Below are 15395 nucleotides of genomic sequence, written 5' to 3'. Positions count from 1 at the left end.
GAGATAGACAATTCTGAGGTAAAACTTTGCAGGGGGAGGATTAAGGAAGGGTCCGTAGGACATCCAAGAAGGTCAAGGGATCATGTTTATCTAGTCTCCGAACATTGGAGGATCGTGGAGGACACTAGACAATCAACTTTGGAGTAGGGAAAGCCATCTAAATTTGGAGGCAAATAAGAGAGAATATGACTTTTTTGGTGTAATTAGGAGAGTATTCTACAAGTGGTCAGTTGAGGACAATTTCTTAGTTCTTAGAGGTTTTAGGACAAGGATTTGAAGCTAGCTAACTAGGGACGACATTCTGGGACTCTCGAGAGAAGATTATTGACATGAAATAAAGAAAGTACTTTGGAGGCAGATTCTGAGCAAGTATCATTAGTTGGAGATGAGTTTAGTCAACTGGATGTTGTCTATGGTCAAGAGAGGCTGTTAGGTGATAGATCAAAGACATTAGAGGTCACTGTTGACCCTAAAGGACATTTTGAATAGACTGCCAAGCTGAATAGGGCAGCTAAGGACCACGGGATGTTAGCTAGGTGTTCTGGTGCCTTCTAGTTTTTTTTTTTGCTGGGCTGTGGTGTTTGTAATACTCTCCTCCCACAGTGGTGTGCTTTGGATGGAGCTATAGGGGTAGTATTTCCCAAAGCCATCATTGTTTTGGTGCCCCCAATGAGGAGGGATTTTAAGACACCCTTCAGACTGTTGGTATAGGCCGAGAAGTGTTACCTGTTTTGTGATGGTTGTAATGATGTCTTATCCCGTTTTCCATAAACATGCTAATGAGGATCTAGAGTACTTTTTGGTCGGGATGGAGCTTGGAGTGTTTACATTTGGAAAGCGCAGAGATGAGAAAAAAATGACACTGTTGTCCATGTTATTGAAAGGGGATGCAAAAAGGTGGTTCCAGACTTGCAGGGGTCAGTCGCATCAGGGGAGGCCTATGAGGATGTAAAAGGAGCTATGGTGTAACATTACAAAAAAGGTGAATCCCCAGATGTTATCTATATGGGAGGATATTCAAAAGTTGAAGCATAGTTTGTTGGTTGTATTTTATAGATTTATAGATCATTTTGAGGATCTACAGTGTAGATGGGATGCTTCATTGGGAGAAAAGCACCCACCTATACTCCTTAAGAAGGACATGTTCATTCAATCCCTTCATGCTGATCTGAAGGAGAAGGTAGAATTAAGAAGTCTAGGTACCTTTGATGTGGCCTTGAGGATTGCAAGGGAGAAGGAATGGAAGCTTCAAAGGATGGCTTGGAAACAAAAGGAGGTTCAAGTTGAGAACATACCTGCTATGGTTGGGGAGAGAAGGACAAAAGAAGGGAGGACTGTACCAGTTCCAGTGGCTACTAACCAATTGATGCAAGGTATTAATCAGTTGACTCATCAAATGGAGAATTCGAATTTGAGTTTGTTGCAAAGGAGATAAAAATTCCTACAGGGCAGGAGAAAGAAATGGAATGACAAGTAGAGGAAGAGGAGGCCCTAACCCGAATGTTCAATGCTTCAATTGCATGGAAAGGGGTCATATCTCCCATCAGTGTCCTTACCCTAAGAGAACGAGAGGAGATGTATATCCTTTGGCACCTAGAAGAGAGGGAAGGCCAAATTTCATAAGGGAAGAGGATATTCCAAACCCACCAAGACCTCAGGTTCAACCACCATAGCCAGGAAATGGTTTAAATAGTCAAGGGTGAAAAAGGTGAAGATGAAGCAGGACCATCCAGAAGGAAGAAGGGAAAGCAAGTAGAAGACCAGTTCAAAGAGGGTAAGAGGAAGAGTAGGCCCAAGAGACGGATTGGAATGCAAGATTTTCACTTAGGGGTTAAGGAGAGGATGATTATGATCAAAAGACAGATCTCCAGCAGAAGGGACCAACTCTGTCTTGGCCCAATCTATTGGCAGATATGCCCAAAATGCAAAAGAACATGGAGTAAATTGGTTAGCACAAGGGTTTCCAAGAAGCAGAAGAAAGGAGGATTGTTGAATATATTATGTGTTAAAGGAGAGATAAGGATTATCTACCTATCATATAGATGCTTGAATAAACAAGTTTAAAGTTCCTAAAGTGTACATTGATGGAGGTGCCCAGGTTTGTGTAATGACTCAGGAGACTATGGAGGCCTTAAGGCTTAAGGTGAGTGCCCCTTCTGAGTTTAAAGTTATAATGGAAAATAATGCAAAGTTAGATGTCTGGAGTGGTGAAGAGGTTGCAAGTGACTACTCTTGGACAGGAGGTGAAGAGGTTGCAAGTGACTACTCTTGGACAGGAGGTTGAGCTAGATGTTCATGTCATGCCAGCAAGGGCAAAAGCTTATCCATTTATTTTGGGGAGACCATGGATCATAGCAATGAGAGTAAGACAAGATTGGTGGAGAGGGCACCTTATCTTGGGTTTGGAGGACTAGCCTGCCACCAGGAAGCAAGTTAGGTATGACATGGTCAAGGGGAGAGAATTGATCCCAGTGAGTACTTCAAAAGAAGATGAAGATGAGGATGACGAAAATAGCTCCACTGAGGACTCTCAAACATAAGAGGATAGCTGAGGATGATGAGATGGAAGTTCAATTGCTGGAGCTATATAGTGATCTCATGTGAATGTATTTATAGCTATGTACAAAGGAAGCAGAGATGATGGAGGATGATATTGAAAAGCAATCAAAGAAGGAGAAATATTTATAGAAAATGCTTGCCAAGGATTTAGCAGTGGTTGAGAAGAAAGGGTACCTGACAATGTTGCAACAGTTTCCATATCTATTTATTTCTTCTTATACTCAGGTAAGGGGGGTGTCAGCCATGCAAGATGAGATACAATTGAAGCCTGAAGCTAAACCAGTAGACTGGGAATTGTGCAGTAACATGTAATGAGAGAAGAGGTGAATAAGATGTTGAAAGCAAGATTCATTTTTCTAGTTGACAATTTTGATTGGGCTTCTCCAGTTGTGATTACTTTTAAATGACTGTTTTATGTCAACAATACTGGGAAAGCATTTTGATCCTCTTGAGATTGAGGTCATGGTGGAGACCTAACTAATAAAGTTGCAACAGCTGATGGAGAGTCAACGGAGGATGTCTTGCGTAGCATGGGCGACCGAGGTCTTGACCAGCCTCGGTTCGATTTAAATGGTGAGCTTCCGGTACGGTGGATGAGGGAGCAGGGAAGCAGCCTATGAGTGAAGTGCTAGGTCACCTGCGAAGGATCCTTGAGGGTGCTGACCATATGGTGCTCGGGCTCTAGGTCACCGAAGATACCCACACGTGCGTCGGGGAAGATATTGGAATAAGGAGTAAGAGTTGTTTTCTGAAACCGAGCATGGATCTGGTTGATCGACCTTGCTGGTCCTCAACGGAAGAGTCCATGGCTCTTTTATATGGATCTGTTGGTTGATCTTGCTGATCTTCAACGGAGATTCCATTTTTGATCTATGAATATATTGCCAGTTACTACTATGAGCTAGGAACTATCAAAAAGGCCCCTGAGTGAACAGGTGGTGAGCGTTCTGGTTACCAATGATGGCATAGATACACCAATAAAGGAATGATTAGAAATAAGGATTCAACTGGATATTTTGAAGGATTATGATCAATGACACTATAGTTTCATTAAATGATTGTTTTAAAGATAGTTGAATCTATGAAATAGGCAATATCATATTGGGTATGTAAGTGGTGTGACTAGCGTTAAATTTGCATGAATATCTGGCTAGGGGACTTGGGAACTCTTTTCCCTGGTACCCAAGACAAAACCTAACCAAATTCCTAATTGGATCCCATCACTACAGTGGTTGGGTGGTTGGCTAACCCATGGGACTAGGCTGGACTGATGGATCCGTAAAATGAGACTCATTTCTGTTATAGTACAATAGATGAAATAAATCCCGGATAGTAATTGTTCTATAGAAAAAGAATCAACGATTGTGCCTCTCGATGGGGAAAAAAGCTTTGGTTTCTATGATCCAAGTGCAAGTTTCTTCCTTGATCTGACCAAGTGACTCAGAGGTTCGATCAGATCAGTTTGGTCAGTAATGACCCTGACTATGTTAGAGTACAAATATCCTCGAGGAATCGCCCATACTTTCCAGTAGGGGAAAGTTTTTCTGGGTTCTGTTTTTGAAGAACCAAGGGGATTAGTCTCTTGTCCGGATATCCATGGGCGAGGCCCCGAGTGAGGGATCCTACCCCATGCAAGAGTGTTACTTCCGCTACTAGCACCCCCAAATCCATTTCGTGGAGGGAACAGGGATCTTTCAATAAACTCACCTATGGTCGCTTTTCCTTGTAGTGCATGTGTCTAGCCACGTAAGTAGCTGTGTGTATAGTTGCACCTAGTAGCTGCATACTAGAGACAAATCCCTTGCATGTAATCATAACTCACTCACTATGTAATCATAACTCACTCACTATGTGACACGGCTATGTCATGTGGCTATACCATCATCCTCTTGTATAGTGAATGTAGAGATAAGAGCATAGGAGGGCTGCCCATAAGAAGCTCGAAGAAGAGAGGTGACCAATAGCTTTTATAGTCCCCAAATTAAGCTCAAAGAGGCTTGAGTGGATAGCATTGCCAACACAATAAATCAAAGATTATTTTCACCCATTGTGAATATAAAGATTGATGTTAATATCAACCTTAGTAATAATACAGTACTTAAATTGTTTACGTAATATCTTTACATGAATGGTTATGTATCCCAATTGAATGGAAACCATATTTGTAAACAAGTAGCACAAGATATCTTCAATTTTGTAAATTTTAAAGTCCAAGGCACACGGTTGTAAATTTTGAGGCACGAGATCTACATTTTATTAGGAAAGTCATAGCTTGTGCATATCAATTGCAAATTTTTTGGATGGGGTATTTTTTTTTTCAAGGACTTTCTTATAGTATGTCATATATGGGAGTTTGATGTAAGATACATAAAGGTTTACCCATGGGCTCCCGATTTTCTAGAAAAGCGATGACACGGCTCTTCTTAGAGGGGCCTTTTTGGGTCCATGTTTTACCTAATGTTAAACTTTGCATCTTTCAAATACAATTCATGCATTTTCCTTATTAATTAGGACACCATTGAAGTGACCTCTAGTGCTAGTAATGCTCCAATCGTACTAGTTCTTGCACCTTCTCCAATGTCTGTCTCAATTTCCTATCTCTAATACCTTACCATCAATTGGTTCAACTTGTACCATCAATTGATACAAATTGCTCCATCATGTATTGAGAGGTTTTGTTATCAAGTGGACAATATTCCCGATGACAAGGAGAGACAAGCACTCATCTTGCTTTACTTTAAACATTTTCTCTAAGTCCTACACACAGAGAAACTTCTTTCCATCTACCACTATGGAGCTAAGCGTACTTAGTGCTAACTCAGGCATATCTGGTGCTGCCCCTATCTCATCGACCTCATCCGTCGTCGTAGGTGAATCCACACCCGCCATTTCTCCCTGCTGGAGGATTAGACAAGAGCTGTTAAACCTTTCAACCAAATTTAGAGGTGGTTAGATATTTATTAAAGAGGTTATAGCAAGGTTAGTAGAGATATGGAAGCTTGCAAGAGGGTTGGAAACTTGCTACAAGATTAAGGAGAGATTAAAGACACACAAGATGATTAGAAAGAGATTACAAGCTTACATCAAATATTAAAAAGAGATTAGAAGGTTGCAGGCAAGATTAGAGAGGGATTAGAGAGCTCTAGGACTAATGGGTTACAAGTGTAATTAGTTTAAGAGAATATAAAAGGGCTAGGATGATTGGAAAAATCTTTTTTCATTATAGAATAATATGAAAGTCCTTTTTTGGGAGAAAAAACACATTTTTGGAGGGAATTTTTTTCCTTGATTTTTAGGGTTACTTTTTGGCCGAGCAGGTGTGAAGGAGCCCAAGGGAGGTGAAGTGGCCCCTAAGGATACTAGTGGGGCTACTAGATAAAAAAGGTTACGTGATTGGGGTTACTAGGGGGACAAGCCTAGAGTATAACAATAAATGTCCCTACTTTAGGTCCTAATGCTACTGGATAGAATATACACTCCCCCCCTCCCATTGGTCCAAACTTGATTAAAATGTCATTCAAATTAATCCTAAAGGCCCCTTTTAGTAGTCCATATTTCCCCTAATGTAAGGCTTCATCACATTAAGATCCCATTTTGTAAGGACCAATCTTTTGAGAGTATTGTTTGGCACTCACCCTTAGGATGGATTGAGGAGAGACCTACCATACCGCCATTTATGCCAAGAAGTAGCATGGTCATCCCTTCACCAAGGATGGTTATCATGCCTCAACCAAGACCACCACTTGATATTCCATTCATACCTCTAGTAGTATTGATACCTCTAGTTCCACAAGGACCATTAATTACTCCTCTTGGGCCAGTGGAGATATCTCTAGAGATGCTAGCCTTTGCCAAAGCTATGGTTGGGAAGAAGGTTAAGGATGAGACTAACACCTATTGTTCCTAGAGAACCTCATGAATAATTTTGATCAAAGGTCTATCAAGTTTACAAGAATGATGGCAAAAGTACGACGAAACACAGACACTCTGGATCATTTAGAGGTCTTTGAAAAAATGTGTGAGGGAGTAGGTGTCAATGACAAGCCTAATCATAACTTAGATTTTTTAATGAATCTAGATGTAGCAGCCGAACCATGGTTCTAAACCCTGGATCCTCCTTATAAGGCCACTTATGTTGCCTTAAATAATGCTTTTAGTGTAGAGTTCTCAAAGATTATACCCAAATGGAATCATGTACACTTGCAAAACAATGCCAAGCACAACAAGAGAATGAGTCAGTACGGGAATACATTTGACACATTAGATATTATCATCCCCCCGGTAGTTCCATTGATGACAGAAATTTCAGACTCAGCCAAGATTGATTTTGTTGTTTCTTGAAGGCTTAAAAGATCAAAACTTGCATGCACAATTACCTTATCTGCAAAGGCAAACAACCTTTAATGAGTGCTAAGCTCTCGACTTTGATGTGATAACATATTCGGCACGAAAGGGTCTGAAAAAATTTGATTTTCAAAGAAATGTCTACTACTATGCTAAAGAAAATGGAGAAGAATTGGAAAGTTCTTCTTAGAGATCCCAAGGAGAGATGGCACATGGTGTCCTTATTGTAAATGCAATCACACTAGTAATGAGTGTACATTCAATAGGGGATGGAGAGGCTCATGGTGTGGTTACTGTAGGAGATACACTAGTCACAATACTTGGAATTGCATAAGTACAATTGAGTAAATTATGGTATTGTTATTCCAGCTCTTCCTACTACCACCCAACCTTTAGCACTTCCTATGCCACACATTGTCAGTACTAGAGATCCTATGCCCGCTACAAGGACTAACCCCTTTCCTAGAGGAATCCTTAAGTTTCTTGAGACACCCCCCTATTCTAGGAATTCAAACTATAGCTTTTGGCATGACACCCATGAGACACATTGAGTAGGACCACTCATTGAGAATGTCAGCACCGACACTTATATGCCAAAAGAAGATCCCGTAGAAGGAACGTTGGGATCAACTCTTACCCAATGATGAGGTAGACTTTGACATAGAGTCTATAAGGATGCCTAAAAATACCTTGGCCCCTGCTACAAAATGTGAACCTTTGGCACGTATGGCCATGGGCAACCAATGGGTTATAAGGCACGAGAAATGAACTCTACAAACCTTCGCCAACCCTTAACCTACTACACATTTGGTGGAGCACACCTCAAAAGGGAGTATCCCTACCAAGTCTCTGCCCGAGGTAGCCAAAAGCATCTGAGCACTCTTATGATGGTGTTTGAGTTGCAACATAACTTACATCATTCAGGATTTCCCCAACAAACCTGCCCTAGGAAGCGATTAAGGGCCACAAACTAATTGAGCATGCTAAGTACCTTGATAGAAAAAAGATCTTTGGTAATCACTCATGCATTCGTTCTCACACGAGCCTAGCCCAAGGCCAAGGCTCTTCATGGCTCAAGGGAAAAAGAGAGTGAAAAAATCTCGCATGCTTCTACCAAGTGTTCCAAAGGATTAAAAAAAGCGAGAAACAAAACAACGTAAGAAGATTAAACCCTGAGTAGAACAAATTTCTAAAGCTAAGAAAGCAGATAGTATGGGACTCAAGGACTTATTATTCCTCAAAAGATGCACCTATAGATGAAATACTAGACATGGCTCAAAGAGCTATAGCTAGAAGACCTCAATGGAATGGACTATAAGACCTTCCAAAGAAACTAATGCAATATCCCAACCCCATTGAGGAAAGAACTAGGTTCACAGTCGCACATAGCTTGGTAAAGGAGACTAAATAGTAATTAGAGGGACCCCTCGGCCTAGTTATGCCAGACCCTTACAATTTTATGCCTAAGGTATCTCTTGACCCTATCATGGAAGTTTCCAAAGAAGGGAGTATATTGTCTCTCCCAAAAAATCACTAAAAAGCAAAATTCAGAACTAAGCCCATGGACATTCGAATTAGTGCAAATATGGAACCCGAGACAACAAGGAAAGAAGCCACAAAAGGGAAGGATTGAGGATCCACAAACTCAAACAAATACCATTTGAATGACTAACTCAAGGACCAAGCAAATCCTTATACTACTTAGCTATCCATGGGGTTGAAGAATTCAAGACCAAACACTTAAAATACTCTCCCCTTTTATTTATGTTTAGAAGGATAAATCACTTCAATGAGAGCGCCTCTCTTCGGATGGGCAAGGAGAAAAAAAATATGACAAGAATGAGTGTAGTAATGTATGCTCCTATCACACTCACATTGGGAGAATTTCTTTCAAGAGACTTAGGCCTTTGGCAAGATATTCTGCTTCAAAAGCCTCCTAACATTGTGTATGTCAGCATCACTATAACCAGTGAAAATCAAGTCATTCACATAAATGACTAATTGCATTAATCCCTCTATTTGGTCGTTTTTACATAAAGTTAAAAATTTACATTGGATATGTGAAATCCAAAACAAGATACTCCTCGATCTTTTTTTACCATGCTCTGGGTGCCTGTTTCAAGCCGCCATACAGGGCTTTGCATGATTTGCACATAAAATCTAGGTGTACATCACTCTCATAACTTGGTGGCTACATCATGTATACTTGTTCTTGCAAATCACCATGCAAGAAGGCATTATTTACATCCATTTGATGTAGAGACCAACCCTTTGTTACAGCCATAAAAATGACAACCCTCACGGTTGCTATTCTCACAACCAGGATAAATGTCTCCTCTCACAATCAATGCCATGGGTTTGTTTATAGCCCTAGCACAACCTATCTTGCCTTATACCTACTCACGAGACCATGACCGCTATGTTTGACCATATACACCCATTTACATCCAATTGCCTTCTTTTCCTTAGACAAAGGTACAAGCTCCCATGTTGCACTTGCATCCAATGCTACCATCTCCTAATTCATGGCAGCTTCCCATTTCCTATTTCCAAGTTCTTGCCCAAAAAAAGTGGACTCCAACTCTTGTATCGCTTTAACCATGTAAGCATAATGATGGGTTGTATATCCACTATATCTAAACTTGTCACAATAGGGTACCTAACCCTTGTAGATCTACATATACCTGGATCACTACCGAGTGTCCTCAAAACACCCCTGGTTCTCCTTATTCTAGGAGTAACTATATACGAAATGCCAAGCTCCTCATTAAGGTTCTGTTTAGAGCCACTAGAGTCACCATGCATATATGAGTGACCTGCTAATAGATTAGGCACAAAAGGTTACATACCTTTTCTTTCCCTTTGAGACGTGTACCTACATTTTTCCTCAACCTACTTGACCATGGACTAACAGTGGATCCACTACTAGAGAACTCTCTAGGTCCACTAAGCACCTCTGATTTCTACTCTACATGTGGTGCAGCATTAATACTTCTTATATGTACATCTTTTGTTGCCTTCACTATTTGTGCATACTTGCTATTCATCTCATCAAAGACAACATTTGCGCTTACTCGCATATCACAAGTAGTAGGGTTATAACATCTATAACCTTTTTGCTCCAAAGCATAACCAATGAAGATGCATTTCTCTATCTTTGGATCCAACTTTGTTCTCACTTCATCGGGGAACATGCAAATATGCAATACACCTAAACACTTTCAAATGACACATATCCGATTTTATGCCTGTAAACTTCTATTTAGGCATCATACCATGAAGAGTTGCAGTGGGGATAATGTACATAGTAGTTGCTATCGGTTCTACCCAAAATAATGTGGCATATTCTTTTCAAACACAAGGCACGTGCCACTTCTGCAATGTGCCTATTTTTTTTTTCTGAAACAACATTGTGCTGTGGAGTGTGCCTTCATGTAAACTATCTCTTGATTCCATGCTTTCTTAAGAAATCACTGGAACTCATTGGAGAAATACTCTCCCCCACCATCTGATCTTGTGCATTTTATTTGTATTTCTTTTTACTTCCCAACAAGCATTTAAATCTTTGGAAGTCAGCAAACACTTCACTTTTCTCCTTCATGAAATAAATCCACATTTTCCTAGTGTGATCATCAATGAATGTAACATAAAACCTTTAACTAGAAATTGTAGCAATCTTGGCCGGTCCCCATACATCTGAATGTAAGGCATCTAATGGCCTTGCACTGACATGCTTTTCACGTGGAAAATCATGTTTGGCCTAGTTACCAAGCTAGCATGTTTCAGATACTGTATGCATAATACCATCAACCTTAAACTTTGGCAAACCTACAAACAACAACATTTTGTGCCTAGATTGGGCTGTATATTCACATGAGCAATGTTCTTGTACCATATATCATATCTATAATGACACATGTTCCATGTGCAAACATGGTTGCCTTTACCTCAGGCATGTTCACATCCAAAGTAAACATCCTATCATTTCCATTACCCTTTGCAACCAAGCAACATTGATTTTTGAATTCCTTCACAAAACCTTCTTGAGAATCAAAACTCACTTGTAGAATCTTCTCAACCATCTGTCCATAGAAACAAGGTTCTTTATAGTATTTAGCACATGAAGTACATCTACCAAGTACTTCATTTTGCAATCGTGCATAGATAATGGTAATTTACCAACATGCATAATGGGATGCATAGTATCATCACCTATTTCTACATATCCTAGTTTTTTCATATTCTACATGTCTCCAAACTACTCACCATGACTGGTTATGTGGTTAGAGGTGCCATATATCTTTAGATCCTGACGCATCCCTTGTTGTTGTGGAACTGAGTATGTACTGCATCATAAATACCTGCACTTCTTCCATCATCACCACCCTGTTTACTAGATGATGCTCATTCTTCTTTTTAAAGAATTCCAAAGACGATCTTGCTTATGGTGTTAGAGCTTTTTTCCCTTTTTACAACTACCTATATATGACATGAAAGACTTACATTATAGTGAGTATGTACTGCATCATAAATACCTGCACTTATTCCATCACCACCCTGTTTACTAGATGATGCTCATTCTTCTTTTTAAAGAATTCCAAAGACGATCTTGCTTATGGTGTTAGAGCTTTTATCCCTTTTTACAACTAGCTATATATGACGTGGAAGACTTACATTACAGTGATAAGTCTTGTGTAGTTAGTGAGGATCTATTGGTTTATATTTTCTAAATAATAAAATCTTCCACCTATTTCACACTAGAAGCTCCTTACTCAAAGCACAGGGGCAGGTGGATGGCCATCAATTTGTAATCTAAGTTTTCAAGTGGTAATAACGTTTACTCTCCACTTCTTTTTGCAATTAAGTGCTTTATATTGTGAAGATTATGCTTCCATTGCTATTGTGTTTTCTTACATGGTATCAAAGCTTAGGATCTAGGCAAAGTATTTCTTAGCAAATTTCTATTTGAAGGCAAATTTGGAGAGACGTGGCCTAACCTATAAATAACATAGGAGTCAGAGAAAAGTGGCAATGAAGGAGTCCAAGAAAAATGTTGAAGCAAGAAGAAAAATTGGAGTTTTTTGTGCTAATAAAAGAGATATGTGCAAAGGAAGAACATTCTTTAACACTTGATGGTTCATGGATCATCAACAATGGAGCATCTTGATATAAGGATTTATGAAGCAACTATGCCAAATGGGGCCTTTGATGGAATCTCTTTTGCTAGCTTGCATGTCTGAGCTCCATGAAATTGCACTTCAATAGCACTACTCAAAGATGTGTCCTTCAACATATAAAGCATTTTGCAGCATTATAGCCCTAGGAGCTTTCATGTTAGCCTATCATTAGAGAGCTTATGTCTTTTGTGACAATGAGAGTGAAGATACCATACACAAGGTTAAAATAAACTTCATTGTTCAATTTTTAATGTTTTACTACATGCCTGATTTTTTCTATATTGCTCTACTTTTCTCCAAATTTTCATTTCACCCACCTTCTCTCTTTCATTCTTATCCTTCATTTTTATTCTTTTCTTTTCTTCTTTCACTTTCCTTAGGAATATGTGAATATATACTAATTGTTTTTTCTTTACAATAATGTTTCTTTTGGTGGTAAGTACTAGTGGGTTGAGCACATAGCCAAGGAAGATGAGAACAATAGAAAAGCACTCTATGGTCAGCACCCTCTAGGTTCCTTAGCAGGTGACCTAGCGCTTCACTCATAGGTCGCTTCCTTAGTCTCTCATCCATCGTACCGGAAGCTCACCATTTTAATCGAGCCAAGGCTGGTCAAGACCTCGGCCGACCTTGCCACATGCGAGACGTCCTTCATTGACTCTTCGTCAGCTATTGCAACTTATTCACTTAGGTCCGTATGACCTCATTCACAAGATGGTCAAAATGCTTCCCCAGTATTCTTGACATAAAACAATCTTTAAAAAAATAGGTTTTATCTACAAATACACTTCCAAACAGAATTCCCATCTTTTCTCATCATCCACATCCTTTCACGTCATTCCTCATCATCTCTTGTCATTTCACATCATTTCTCATCATCCCATTCCACGTCATTTCTCATTATTCCATGTCATTTCTTATTATCCCATTCCATGTTATTTCTCATTATTTCATGTCATTTCTCATTATCCCACATTTTCTACATTAAGTCACATCCAATCACATCATTCCTATATCAACTCACATCCATTCACACCATTCCTACATCTATTCACATCATTCCTATATCTATTCACATCATTCCTACATCCATTCACATCATTCCTACATCCATTCACATACATTTAGATCCAATCACATCCATTCACATCATTCCTACATCCATTCATATCCAGTCACATCATATCACATCCATTCATATCCATTCTCACCATTCTTACATTCATTTACATCCATTCATATCCATTGAATGATTCTATAAAATTTATGCATAACCTTCTTTATTTTTCTGACTATTAAATAATGCTCAAAACTTCACTTTTAGCATAAAAATATCTATGCCTAGAATATGATAGAAATTTCTCTTTTTACTTTATTAAAATTATGCATAAAAATAAGATTTATCTCTTTTTTGGAAAATTTTACCAAAGCTTGGCAATTACTAGAAATGTTCAATTTTCTAATTTGAAATGAAAACTTGTAATGAAAATATGATAGGAATTCTTCTTTTAGAGTAAAATTAAATTATGCATACATAGCATAATTATAATCATAATTATAAGCATAATTATGAATAAATCTCTTGATTATTCTAAAATAACTATTTCTCATTTTCTAAAAATGTTAGCATAACCCTCTTTCAATTTAGAATGAGTTAATATGATTTGTCTTACTCATAATCAAGCTAAAAAGAATTAACCATCATTTTTACTAGATTAAAAATCATGAAAATATCTAATCTCTTTCTCTAGCTTTTCAAGCCTAGAGTTTTGATTAGGATAAAGAGATTATCATTGAGAATCATCCTTCTACCAAGGATCTAACCATAAAGATGATTAATCTTTCCAAAAGAGAGATTTATTAACAAAAATACTATAATTAAGCATAAAAATTAACATTAATCTAATAAGCATTATGAATCATCGGAGAGCTTGATTTCAGAAGAGAAAACCATTCCATTGAATTCTTCTCAAGCTTTAGAGGGGTTGAGAAGAAGAAAATCATTGAGAGAATTGAAAAAAAAACCATTAAATTAGGTTTACCTTTGAGTTTGGCTTGATTCTTTGGCTAGAAGTGAAGCCCAAAAGCAAGTCCTTGGCCACCAAGAGGGGGAGGGTAATCTCCAAGAGAGGGACGGAGGACATGAAGTGACCTCACAGCCTTTCCCTTCTTCTATGTGTCTATCAAATTCTACCCTAGAATTCTTTAGACTTGGATGGATTTTTACATGAAGTGAGATCTCAGTACCTTACCCACTGTGAGCTCATACCACTACAAGCAGCCACGAAGAGGGCACTGGAGATGTCTCAAAACAAAAAAACCAGTGATTAGTTTCTCTCAACGGGGTAAAGGAGCAATTGTTGTCTTCAAGCAGCTGCCACCTGCTTCGAGCCCTCCAGCCAACCAGCAATACATGAAGGAGATCCAAAGCAGCTGAAGCTTCAGGTGTTGAAAGCATGTAGCAATTCTTCCCTCAAAGTAACTGCCAAAAAAAAAAAAACTTCCTCCTCGGGGAGACATCCTCCTAAGCAAGCGTAACAAGCCTCTGACAAACTCCTGCTTCAATCAGAGTCTTGGTACCAGTCGTTCAACAAGCCTCTTCATAGGCTCTTCTTCAGTTGGAGTCCGATCACAACTGCCCTTTAGTTGTGCATATCTGACAGCTACCACAGAGCAGGCGACCGCAAGAACCGACATGTAAGCTGATCGAAAATCAGATGTCAAGATCAGTGGCATGGCATCACACACAACTCTCCTCCGGTTTTGACAAAAGGTCAGGCTTCACTCTGCAGTGAGCTTATCGACGTTCCATTTATGCAGGATTCAAAGGAATTGATTTTTGGTTCCATCTCTCACAAAAGCACACTCCCTGGGCTCTTCTTCAGCGACCTGGTTCCCAAGATTTCCACCATCTTAGATGACAACAGAAACCCACAGGTCCTCATCTCCAAAGCTCTAACATCCAGCAAGCCCGCCGCTCCTGGCTAAACCTTTTGATGATTGTCATGTTGAAGGGCCCCTCTCACCTCCTATCTCCAGTGTCAACAGTAGCCGCCTCTCGAACATCTAGCAGGATCCAAGCAGTCCGCTTTAGAGGAATCAACAGAAACAGACACTCTCTTCTGAACAAAAGCATCCTCTCACGGTTTTCCTCTACTACGCTTCTTGGCCTGCAACCCACGACAGACCCTCAACTCCCTGGCTTCCCACCTGCTGAAACACATCATCTGCCAACTTCCTGTAGCCACCTACCATGCAAGGGCTCTAGATAGATTTCGGGGTGCCTGTGTACGTGGTACGCTCGTGGCACTTAGG

The sequence above is a fragment of the Cibotium barometz genome, chromosome 46, assembly GCF_041138505.1.
Source record: "Cibotium barometz isolate CiBa-2024 chromosome 46, ASM4113850v1, whole genome shotgun sequence".
Lineage (NCBI taxonomy): Eukaryota > Viridiplantae > Streptophyta > Polypodiopsida > Cyatheales > Cibotiaceae > Cibotium > Cibotium barometz.
This window is presented reverse-complemented; position numbering follows the sequence as displayed.